Source organism: Hemicordylus capensis, chromosome 4, assembly GCF_027244095.1.
Source record: "Hemicordylus capensis ecotype Gifberg chromosome 4, rHemCap1.1.pri, whole genome shotgun sequence".
NCBI lineage: Eukaryota > Metazoa > Chordata > Lepidosauria > Squamata > Cordylidae > Hemicordylus > Hemicordylus capensis.
In genome coordinates, this window is record NC_069660.1 from 99248277 (window position 1) to 99260242 (window position 11966).

Genomic DNA, 11966 nt, shown 5'->3' on the forward strand with positions numbered 1-11966 from the left:
GGGCTCTGGTTATTGTTTCCGTGAGAGTATGCCATAGAACCACCGTGTATTCACATAGATTATGCAACATTACATGTTTAATCTAGAATCCCCTCTGAATCATCATAGATTTTTTTGGTAATGCTCGGTTTTCATTCATGATCCATGCAGCTTGCTGTGGAGCAATAAATAATAACTTCTATTCAGGTAGCTCAGATTACCACACATGTGCTAACTGCAGACCAGCTGGTGGAGATGCCAACTGCATTAGATTAGGAGAGGTCAGGTAGAATGTGATTATTTCTCCAATCAAAGCTTGGACTCTGTTGGACTATGATGATAAACAATGGATGTTGTCATGTGTTCTATGATGCTTAAATTATTTATTATTATTTATTTATTACATTTATAAACCGCCCCATCCAGAGGCTTTGGGTGGTGTACACCAACTTTTTTAAAAGACATAAAACCCACAATTCAAACACAATGCTAAAAACAATATCAAAACAATTCAAAAAATGATTAAAACCATTTAAAACCAATTAAAATATTTTAAAAATTGCCTTTGATTTCCTCTCACACCCCATATCTAATCCAGTTCATACAGTGAACCAGCTTATCGTACAACCAGGGCAGGGACAGACTGGGAGCTCTACCCACCTTGGCATCATTGCAGGACTTCCTGTCACAGTGTCTGGACATCCTGCAATCAGATGCTTAGCAGATCATCTGTATCCAACAACATACAGTGGTTTGGTGCACCAAGTACCACTGTAAATGGTCAAAAAGAGACATTTAAAAAGAGTCCTCTATGCAGTCATATGAACATAAGAACAGCCCTGCTGGATCAGGCCCAAGGTCCATCTAGTCCAGCATCCTGTTTCACACAGTAGCCCACCAGATGCCGCTGGAAGCCTACAGCAGGCGTTGAGGGCATGCCCTCCCTCCTGCTGTTCACTCCCCTGCAACTGGTACTCAGGCATCCTGCCTTTGAGGCTGGAGGTGGCCTATAGCCCTCCAACTAGTAGCCGTTGATAGACCTCTCCTCCATGAAGTTATCCAAACCCCTCTTAAAGCCATCCAGGTTGTTGGCTGTCACCACATCTCGTGGCAGAGAATTCCACAAGTTGATTATGTGTTGTGTGAAAAAGTCCTTCCGTTTGTTGGTCCTAAATTTCCCGGCAATCAGTTTCATGGGATGACCCCTGGTTCTAATGTTTTGTGAGGGGGAGAAGAATTTCTCTCTATCCACTTTCTCCACACCATGCATGATTTTATAGATCTCTATCATGTCTCTCTGCAGTCGTCTTTTTTCTTAACAAATAGCTCCAGGTTTTGTAGCCTTGCCTCATAAGAAAGGTGCTCTAGGCCCCTGATCATCTTGGTTACCCTCTTCCGCAACTTTTCCAGTTCTACAATGTCCTTTTTTAGATGTGGTGACCGGGATTGTACGCAGTTCTCCAGGTGTGACCGCACCATAGTTTTGTATAAGGGCATTATAATATTAGCAGTTTTATTTTCAATCCCCTTCCTAATGATCCCTAGCATGGAATTGGCCTTTTTCACAGCTGCTGCACGTTGGGTCAACACTTTCAACGAGCTGTCCACCATGACCCTAAGATCCCTCTCCTGGTCAGTCACCGACAGCTCAGATCCTATCAGCATATACTTGAAGTTGGGGGTTTTCATCCCAATGTGCATCACTTTACACTTGCCAACAGCATTTGCCATGAAGAAATTAAGAAAAAGGGAGAAGGAAATTAAATAGAAAATATGTAAAACAGTAAGTGGTTGGATTTCCTTTTAGTTAAGAAGGAAGGGATGAGAAAAGCCCTGAACACACAGTGATGCATGCCATGATTGTGTTGAGAGAGTCACAGACCCTTAGGGTGAAATGCACACTGATCAAAGCAATCCACCCTGGGAGAAAGCAAAGCAAGTGATTCAATCCTTAATTCGGTCTCTTGCATAAAATGCTAATCCTGGTCCTGACCATTAGTTCCCCATACTGATCCCCTGACAATTTCCTCCAGGAGTAAAAAACACTAACCAAAGATTCTAACCTATATCCAATCCAGCCAATACACAGTCGCATGGATAATTACATTATCTTTTCCTGCAATTCCCTTCAACATCCATCAAATTAATTTCACTTCATTTCCCTTCATAAAGGGAAGAAAAAGATATCATGCTATGACTTTGCTACCCATGTTCTAAGCTACCCCTAGCCTTCAGGCTGTGGAAGCTGAGAGTGAAGGGCTGCTTGTCGAAATGCAATTCACCACTGTGGAACATGAGTAGCAAACTCAAAAGCACAAGATCTTACTATGTCTATTCATTACCAGTGGTTCCTAGCCGAGAGTGGATCTTATTCATTTACTGTTTGTTTTTTTCCTTTATTCATATATTCTCTGCATATTACTGCTTTACACCTACAGCTATTCCTTGTATTGCTTGACCTTTTGGCTTACTTCTGTTTTAAAAAACATCACATTTTAACCTACTTTCCAGAGGAAGATGGCTTATGAGATTACCATTCCTGTGTGTGTATCCATGTATGTCTGCTTACTTCTGCTTTATTTCTGCTTATATAGTCTAATACAAACGAAATTTACAGCATATAGGAGGGAATCATAGGGGTATTTTTTGTTTCAAGATGGTGGTCGCTCAAAGTTTAGGCAACAGCCCTTTGTAACTCTTGTGCTGACAGTTGGATACAAACCAAATACACAGCACAGGGAAGGGGTTCCAAGGGACTCCAGTAGGAGCTTTTTTTTTTTTTTTTTGCCAATCCACCATGTTGAGTCAAAATGGCAGTCACACAAAGTACAGACAACTCCGCCTTGTAATCCATGCACTAACACTCAGATACAAACCAAATTCACAGCACACTGAAGGGGGTCTAGGTAAAAGTCATAATGTTAAAAAGAAGTGGAAAGTTGACACTATTAGTTCTACCTAAAACTACTAGTTTCTCCCCCCCCCGTACTCATGGTATATATACTTGGCATGGGCATAGTATGGGCATATCAAGGCATGGAGTGGGCCCTAGGACAAGAAGTAAAGATGGGCCCCTGCCCTCATTGACCACTGCCTTCCCCACCACCCCCCGCCATTGTCTTTGCTGCATAAAAATGACAAGGACACTGTGGAAAACATCTTGCCAGTGAGTCAGCAAAGTCAGATCCAAGAGTGAGCCCACCCATGAGCCCACCATTTCATGCACATGATGAAGTATGCTCAGGGGCGTATCTATGGTAAGGCAGGCAGGGCACGTGCCCTGGGTGCCACTTGAAGGCAGTTTAAAAAAAATTTTTTTAAAAAAAATTTAAAAATGGCCACCGAAAACAAAATGGCTACTGTGCATGCTCAAAGGGCCTCTGCTCAAAGGGCCTCAATATATATAAATTGCCACCGCACATGCTCAAATGGTCCCTGCAAAGCCCTATAGGCCAGTGAGGGGAGGGGGAACCTTTGTAGACCCACCCCACAGCCTTTAGGAAGCCCCCGAAAGGGTTACAGGTATTTTTTAAAATTTAATATAATATAAGTCACTGTACATATATTCAGTTTGGCACTATGTACAGAGAATCAGGGCTTGTGAATAATGAGCTGAAGCTTATGAGCTAGGATTGTATTCATTTGCTCTTACTTTGCTTCTTGTGATAAGTGAGTTAAATGTGATGTCTTGCTAATATGGCTATTAATGGTGAGTTTGTCTTTGAATCAGTGTGAAATCCTTAGTATTAAGGCCCACTGGGAGTTTCTTGCTCTCTTGCTCTCATTTTAACTGTCTTTCTGAAAGACTAGAATATATTCCAAGCAGTGACACAGTTTACTCTGCATATCCTTTAATTATTTTCAGAGTATCTGGGAAAAGTCAAATTCTCCATTTATTTTTAAAACTTATGTAATAGTGATGCTACAATGCATAGTAGAGAATTAGACATTAATTTTCCAAGTACACCTCCACATAGTATTTGGGTATTTCATGAGCCCCAGCATACTGAAATTTGTAGTTTTCCAGCACTTTTTGGTCTGGCTAAGTCCACTACTAAAATAGTTTTTGAAATATTAAAAGATTAACGAGCTTGACTTGTATTTTTCAGCTGATATTATGGTAAAGTTATCTGAAAGATGGGTGTCGGATGTTTTGACAGGGGGCGCAATTTCAGTGATTGCCCTAGGCACTATTTTCCCTAGATATGCCTCTGAGTACGCTTTACCAAAGTATGAGGTCTACAAAAACTTATGCCTCAATAATTGTGTTAGTCCTCAAGAGGCCACTAGACTTATGGTTGTTTTTTCTCCAACAGGCTAACATAGTTGTCCCTCTAAAAGCATATGGCTTAGGTCCTTGCTCATGGTTCCTCTAACTCTACAATTCAATACCCTGATTCTTCTGTCAGCCATAGGTATGGCTGCAACTAGAGCCTTTCACGGGCCAGCATCAGAAGTCATACTTGTTGGGCAGCTGCCAAGGGCCCACTGTGGAACTCTTTGTGCCAGTAGTCTTGATGGTCATGGAGAATACCTTTTGGGACCCACATATGAGGGGCTCATGGAAGGCAGCTTCTCAAGAACCCCCTGGAACCTGAAGCCAGCCCTGCACCTTCAGATGAACACATCATGGATGGTAGTGGTGCAGAGTCACACCTGCCGGCCTCACATTCAATCTCCATGTACTCAACCAAAGATTTGAAAAAGCCTAAATGCTTATGAAGTCTATAAGTGTGGCCAGTCTCCATATGACTGGAAACCCTGAAAAAGGGAAGATCCCCAGTTGCACATACTGAGACTATACATAAAGACCGGTGTGTGTATAGATTCATCACACCATCTACTAACCAGAGTGTTCAGACCATCTACTAACCATACAATGGTTTATCTGCCATATGTTTAACGGTACAGGAAAACCTCATTCATTTCATATGATAAAACTGTTCAATTTTCTTGATGTTTTCCTCACTTGGTTGCCAAAAGCTTCAATTCTTCCTAAGTTTGGTAAAAGCTGCCATTTGATGAGTACAGTGCAACCTCGATATCCACGGATTCACATATCCACCACTGGGTAAAGACACCCGACCTCGGCATATGTGAGAAAGGGGGGGGGGCACTCCAACCTTGCATATTAGGGGTTGGGGCGGCCAGAAATGACTGCAGATGTCATTTCCAGCCACTGTTTTGTGTTTTGGAGCTTCAAAATGTCTCTGTTTCCCCCCAATAATTAAAAACCGATGATTTGGGGGTGATTTTGGGGGCACAGCAGAACTCAAGGGACCATCAAAGTATGGTAAGGAGCTTCCCCCTGCATCCCCACCCCCTTTGGCTGATTTTTAGTCATTTTCAATGATTTTCCCGACAACTGGGAACCTAAGCCTGCAATCCCATAGCCCCCAATGACTTGATATTCACGGTTTCCATATCCATGGTTGCAGCCGGGACAGAACCCCCATGAATATCAATATTCTCCTGTATTTGATCCTGAAAATTCCTGGAAAACCAAAGTAGGAGCACATACAGCTCCCAAACCCAGGTAGAACACAGTTTTTTAATTATGTGAATGACCTCAAAAACTGTGTTTTACCTGTGTTTGGAAGCTGTGTGTGCTCCCAGTTTTCGGTTGTGTGGAAGCAAGGCAAGAGGAAAACCTAGGTAGAAGTGATTGTGTGGCAGTAAGGTAGGAAGAAAAGCTACCCAGGTTTTTCTCTTCCCTTGCTTCCACACAACCAAAAATAGGGAGCACACACAGCTACTAAACTCAGGTAGAACACAGTTTTGGATTTTGTGGATGACCTCATTGTATAATTAGAGCTATAGTGGGCCTCACTTACACCTTCCTAAAAGCAAAATCATTTCACCATACTCTGGTTTGTGTGGCCGGGGGGAGGAATATGTCTATTCCTCACTAGTTGTCACATCTTAGATGACCCAAAACCATTGCCACTGACCAATCTCTAGCAGAAAGTAAACCAGGAAGTTATGCACATGAACATGCAATACTGGGCTAAGGAAGCCCATCCTGAATTTCTTCGTGTATGTGTACCACCAGGATCGGACCCAATCCCGGTAACACTGTGGCAGCAAACCCACCTACAGAGCCACCCCAAAACGATGTTAGGGAGAGGAGGGAGGGATCCCCATAATGTATGGCACACTTGTGCAGTGCATTATAAGAGCTTCCGGGGGTGGGGCAATATGTCTGGCGCCCCATTGGAGTTACTAGCAGTTACCAGCAGCAGTCGGTAATTGTCTGGGCAGGTGTTCCACCCGCTTAAAGAGCCCCTGGTGGCGCAGTGGTAAAACTGCCGCCCTGTAACCAGAAGGTTACAAGTTCGATCCTGACCAGGGGCTCAAGGTTGACTCAGCCTTCCATCCTTCCGAGGTCGGTAAAATGAGTACCCAGAATGTTGGGGGCAATATGCTACATCATTGTAAACCGCTTAGAGAGCTCCGGCTATAGAGCGGTATATAAATGTAAGTGCTATTGCTATTGCTATTAAAGAAAGGAACCTGATCATCTGTGGGGAGGTAAGCTTTTTAAGGCTCCCTCCCCGCTAGCCCTTTTGCTCTTTCTCACTGCTCATGAGAAAGGGTTCCCAGTGGATTAATGTAGACGAGGGCGTGCCACAAACATTGAGACACTTCACACAATTAGTGTGATGTGCCGGGAAGGTTCATATGGAGAGAGTGGGCTTAGCCCACTCTCCCCGCACACGAGCAGTTGCTCGTTGCTGGGCGGCTGGATCGGCCACCCAGACGAGTGGCTGCTCCAGTCGTGTGCTCTTGTGCCCTGCCGCAGCTCCGTCGAGAGCTCCGGGGATTGGGGGAAGGGGAGCACCATCGCGTGGCACCCCAGCCCCCTCAACCCCAGGAAGGCACCGTGCAAGTGCTCCCCTCTCCACTGCAAGCAGCCGTGTTTGACATATGAGCAGAAAAACAAGGTTAACGGAATGCTCGCTCCATTAACCTCATTTAAGAGGAGGACTTGTCAGGTGGGCTAACCACCGTGGAACCACTGGGCTCACCTGCAAGCCCAGTGGTTCCGACGATCACTGAAAACCAGGCTGGGCTTCCCTAGCCTGGTTTTCAGTGATCATCAGAATAGCTTCATTGGGTGATCATGCCAAAAACTCTGCTTCATAAAGGAAGCAACATGAAATATCTGCTTATTGGTAATTGCAAGATAGATTCCCCCCTCCCCACCGCTCCTTCTGATTTAAGTCATATGTTTCATTAAAAACAAGGGGGGAATGAAATAATGGGTTTGGAAAATACTGGAATAGTTCTTTCTCATGTTTTGAAAACTAGAATTCAAAACTACAAACACCCACTCCCTCCATATCTGCCATCCATGAGAATCTCCTGGTGTATATGGTTAAAGGTTTAGAGTTTGAGAACTAAGCTTAAGCATCAAACCATCAAGGGGTTAAGGGGCTGACATGTGAATAGAAAAGCTTTGCATTTTGAATCTGTTCCTTTACCTCTCAAGAATGAAACGTGGGTTTGGTGTCAGACAACTGTCATATATATTTCCTGCCTCCTCACTCACTGAAATTGAATTTGATGTCTCAATGCAATCATGTACAATTTTAAAATAAGAGGATATTTCAGAACAAGCCTTAATATTGGAGAAATTGCCAGCTCAGTAATCCCTCAGGAATATTTCTTTCCTTTCATCCTGACTTTCCCTTTTTGAGTTATTGTTATTTAGCCCTTTTTACATAATTGAAGAAGATGATAGTAAACAGTTCAGCTAAAAGTATTAGTATGCACCCACTATTCTTACCAAACAAATACAGAAGCGACACCTTCACTGAGATAAAGATATATAAGCAAGAACTCAATGGCCAATCTATAATATTAAAAAAAACCCTGAACGACCTGTTGCCAGAATTACATATAGGAATTAAAGTATTTCTGTACTGTGTGGGCATTTACTCTGGTCTAAAGATCTGCAAGAAGCTTAAAATGAAAACAATTCAGCCTAGATTGTTTAAATCCAATGTTATTATTTTCTAGAGAATTACTTAAGTCTATTGAAGATGAAGAGTCAGAGGGTTATTTGCTCCAAGGACCTTTTTAATATGGCTGTATTGTAATACTGCAGTGCCAGAATCTCTGTAGTAATAAAGAGAAATTTTGCTCTGAAGCACAACTTAGGAGCCAGTATTCTCTGTGCCATCATTTAATAACGCTTTTATTTAACAAGATCAGTCAAAATGACTCTCCACAGCAGACGTAGCACTGTAACCTCCTTTCCAAGGGTGCTGCAGTATTTCAAAAATCCATATGATCACACATTCATATGAACCAAGTAAACAGAGCAAGCAAAAGAATTATAAGAAGATTTAAAAGATCAAAATGTTTAGTGACAGACAAGGAAACAGTTTTTGGGCCCCCTGTCCTCTTTGTTGCTTCAAAAAGTACTGATAAAATATGTTTTACTGCTCCCAGTGAAGAGCTGTATCCTTTGAAGTGTAGCTGTAGTTGCTGCACTTTGATGTTTGTTCAGAAAAGCCAAAGAATACAATGCATATATTAAGGAAGAGCTTTAATATCTGGGTGTATACTGTACTACTTGGCTAGTCAAATCCCCACATATCCATGCCTAATTATTTTCCTGCAAGGTTATGCCTAATTGGCCACTAGCCTAATTGATTAATCATCTGCATTTTGGAGAGACATCAAGAAGCAGAGTGGAGGGCAGCAAAACATTTATTTAGGTACAAATGATAAAACTGATCAGAAATACCTTTTGGCATTTGCATATGTAAGCAGGCATAATTGGGGGTGGGGTGGGGTGGGGATCCAACAATGTAAAACCAGGAAGTCACTAACCCCATGCATTTATTCGTATCATTTTCAGAAGGGTGACCGGAATTTTAAGTAAGTTGCTTTCCATCAGCTATGCAGGAGTTAAACACTTCCAAGCTTGAATGGGGAAAAGATCCTGCCAGACATACACGGAATCTCCCCATTCCCACATTTACATAATCAAACGTTCCTTTCCTTCTTTTTTAGCCCTTGTGGCAAAGGCAGAGGATCAATGCCATGCCGTCAGACACCAGTCCCTTCCCTGGAATCTCTGCCTTGGCGTAGAACTTACACGCCAGTCACATATGCAGCCAGGCTGACAGCAGCCGGATTTGGTAGTGCTGAGAGTGAAAAGGCAAAAACTTCTACTCAAATTGAAGACTACCGATGTATTTCCACTGCATCCTCTCATCATCACCTCTGCAAAAATGGAAAAGTTAATAGGAATCCTGCACACAATTGGAAACGGCACTCACACACCAGAGGAGATGCTACGGGGAATTTTGCAAAGCCTTGCTGTTCAAGGCATTTTGGATTTTTTAAAAATCCCATCACTAGCAGGAGAGGAACCCCAATTATTTCCAAATAGCTGACTAGAAAGAGATCTTGCCAAGAACATAAGATGCAAAATTTTAAAAACGGGGTGCAACCTTGAAGTGGGGATCCCAAAGATTAGCACAAAATTTAATTACAGCAACCACCACAGAACAAACATCATCTCCCACCCCCCTTCCAGTCCCTTCTCCATACAGAGGAAATACCTTTCCCTACCTTCAGACACGGTTGTTTCCTCATCAGCCCCCTACTCATCCTCTTGTTGCAGGGGGGAAATGCTTTCCCCCCTTTCTTTTGTTCCTAAAACAATATGGACAGTTCTTTATTTTCTTCTGGGGTAACCCCTGTCTCTGTCTGTCTCAGTCAGTCTGTAAGCAGTAGAATCAGTAGATCCTCAGACAGAAGCACTTTGGAAACGGTTATCCTAGTGAGAAAATCCTCAGCAGTTTCAGTTCAGTGAGAGCATCTCCTTCTCAGCAGCAGAAGCAACAGCAGCAGCAAAGGCAGTGCTTCTGGTACTCTGCAGGCCACATCGTTCATACCTTATACATCACTACCACATTCCTCCTAATAGGGGAGCATCCTACAGCATTTCATTGCCTACTACCCCTGAGCTTTCACTGAGCAGTTGCATTTCTGCATCTGAACATTCTTAATCATTCCTGCAGTCTCCATCTCATCAGCAGGCTATTTGTGTCTCAGCAGGAGCAGCAAAACAAACACGTTATCACCTGGAGGTTAGGCTCGCCCTGTTCATTAGGTCTGCCTCCTTAAAAAAGAAATCTTTGTGCCTGGAAAAAGAGCAAAAGGGCTTGGTGAGAGCCATTCAGCACCGGGACGAATTCTGCACACAGGTGATTTCCACATTGCCAGCTAATAGGGATGTCAGCCAAAAGGCTAAACAAGAGACCTGCTAAGGTCCAGTTTTGCTCTGCTAAGGGATCCCAGCCTGGTTTTGCACATGTGAGTGAACTGCCAGGATCAGGCTGATCCTGGTGGCACCATGGCAGCAAACCCACCTAAGTAGCCACCCTTTAAAATGAGGCCAAGAGAGTGAGCACTCCCTCAACCCGTTTTTTCATCGTCTGGCAGCAACCGTGGCTGGCAGACTGTGGGGAGCTCAGGGAGGGGGGAGCCCCATGACCACAAACTCATGCAGTGCATCATGGTATTTCTGGGGGACGGGACAACACATCGCGGCCCCTGATCCTCTCTGCTGCCTGGGCATGCAGGGAATCGTCTGGGCACTTGGGGAGCATGACCAGCACAGGAGGAGCAGTCATATGCACAGAAGGTAAATATAACCCACCTTCTCCGCAGCCCTTCACACTGCTCCTGAGAAGAGGCTCACTGTCTCCTATTCAAAAGCAAACCAGGGTGGACCCTGCTCAGCAAAGGGGACAATTCATGGATGCTTCCACAAGGCCAGCTCTCCTCCACATACCTCCAGAACATACCCATAGTGTTTACTAATGTGGCCTGTTTTCTGGTCCATGGACAGGACCCACAACTGAACTCTATGCTCTTTATTAATGGAGATATCACCAGCTGTCTCACTGGAATGTTAGGGAGTGTAGTCAGCAGATGTGATTTCATTTCCCTCTTTCATTTGCTGAACACATAGGAATATTGCATACCTCCTTGCAATATCTACCTTGCAAAGTTCCAAAGAAAATGGAGATGTTTCTTTAGCAAGAAGATGGTTCTCTTCTCCTTTCCTGTAAATATATGTGCAAATACAACAAATATTTATATACCACTTTTCAACAAAAGTTCCAAAGTGGGTTACATAGATATAAATAAATAAAATGGCTCCCTGTCCTCAAAGGGCTCACAATCTAAAAAATAAACATAAGATATGTTATGCTTCTAAAAAAGAAACATAACACCAGAAACAGCCACTGGAGGGATGCTGTGCTGGGGCTGGATAGGGCCAGTTGTTCTCCCACTGCTAAATAAAGAATGCCAACTTTTAAAAAGTGTCTCCTTGCTCAGTAAGCAGGCAGATACAACAACCTTGCAGACAAAGAGATGGACAGAGGCACCTTCTAAAAGGCACTTATAGAAATGCAGACTAAAATAAAGGTAACCTGGGGCATCTGGCTTTATGATGGCCTGAAGAGTCCATGAGCCCTTTCTCACGATTACATGACAGGGCTTGAGGGCAGGTGGCGGGAAAGGCTGCAGGAGCTTACTTTCCTCACATACAATCCTCCTGCTGCCTCTGGGCACATGGATTGTGGATTTGGACGTGGATCTGGGCACATTCCACTGCTGCCTCTGGCAGCAAGGAGATGCAGGGATTGGGACCAGTGTTCTCTCTAACGGGGATTCCCAGATGTTGTTGACTACAATTCCCAGCTGCAATAGCCTTTGCTTGGGGATTATGTGAGTTGTAGTTAGAAACATTTTGAAATCCCTGTTAGAGGGAACACTGGTTGGGATGCGTCATCTCGACCCCCAGAAATCCCACAATGCACCGAGTGAGTATGCGGTGCAATGTGGAGCTTCCCTGCCCTGCTGCCAGCAGGGAGTCCCGTAGTGTCTCAGCACTAGCTGGGTTCAAAGAGCCCGGATGACCGCCCCTCAGGGGCTGCACCTCACGGCCCTGACAT

General features: G+C 43.8%; 1 protein-coding gene across 7 annotated transcripts in view; it reads right to left on the reverse strand.

Annotated features, from left to right (window-relative positions):
• The window catches only part of DAB1 (DAB adaptor protein 1), a 1026794-nt gene extending 1016893 nt beyond the window's left edge, over positions 1-9901 (reverse strand). For 6 of the 7 annotated variants that reach the window (XM_053244289.1, XM_053244273.1, XM_053244275.1 and 3 more), the window contains exon 1: positions 9568-9901. The gene's annotated coding sequence lies outside the window, so the exon portion shown is untranslated. The remainder of the gene's footprint in view (positions 1-9567) is intronic. The other variant, XM_053244293.1, reaches the window with a different exon arrangement.
• Positions 9902-11966: the final 2065 nt, after the last annotated feature.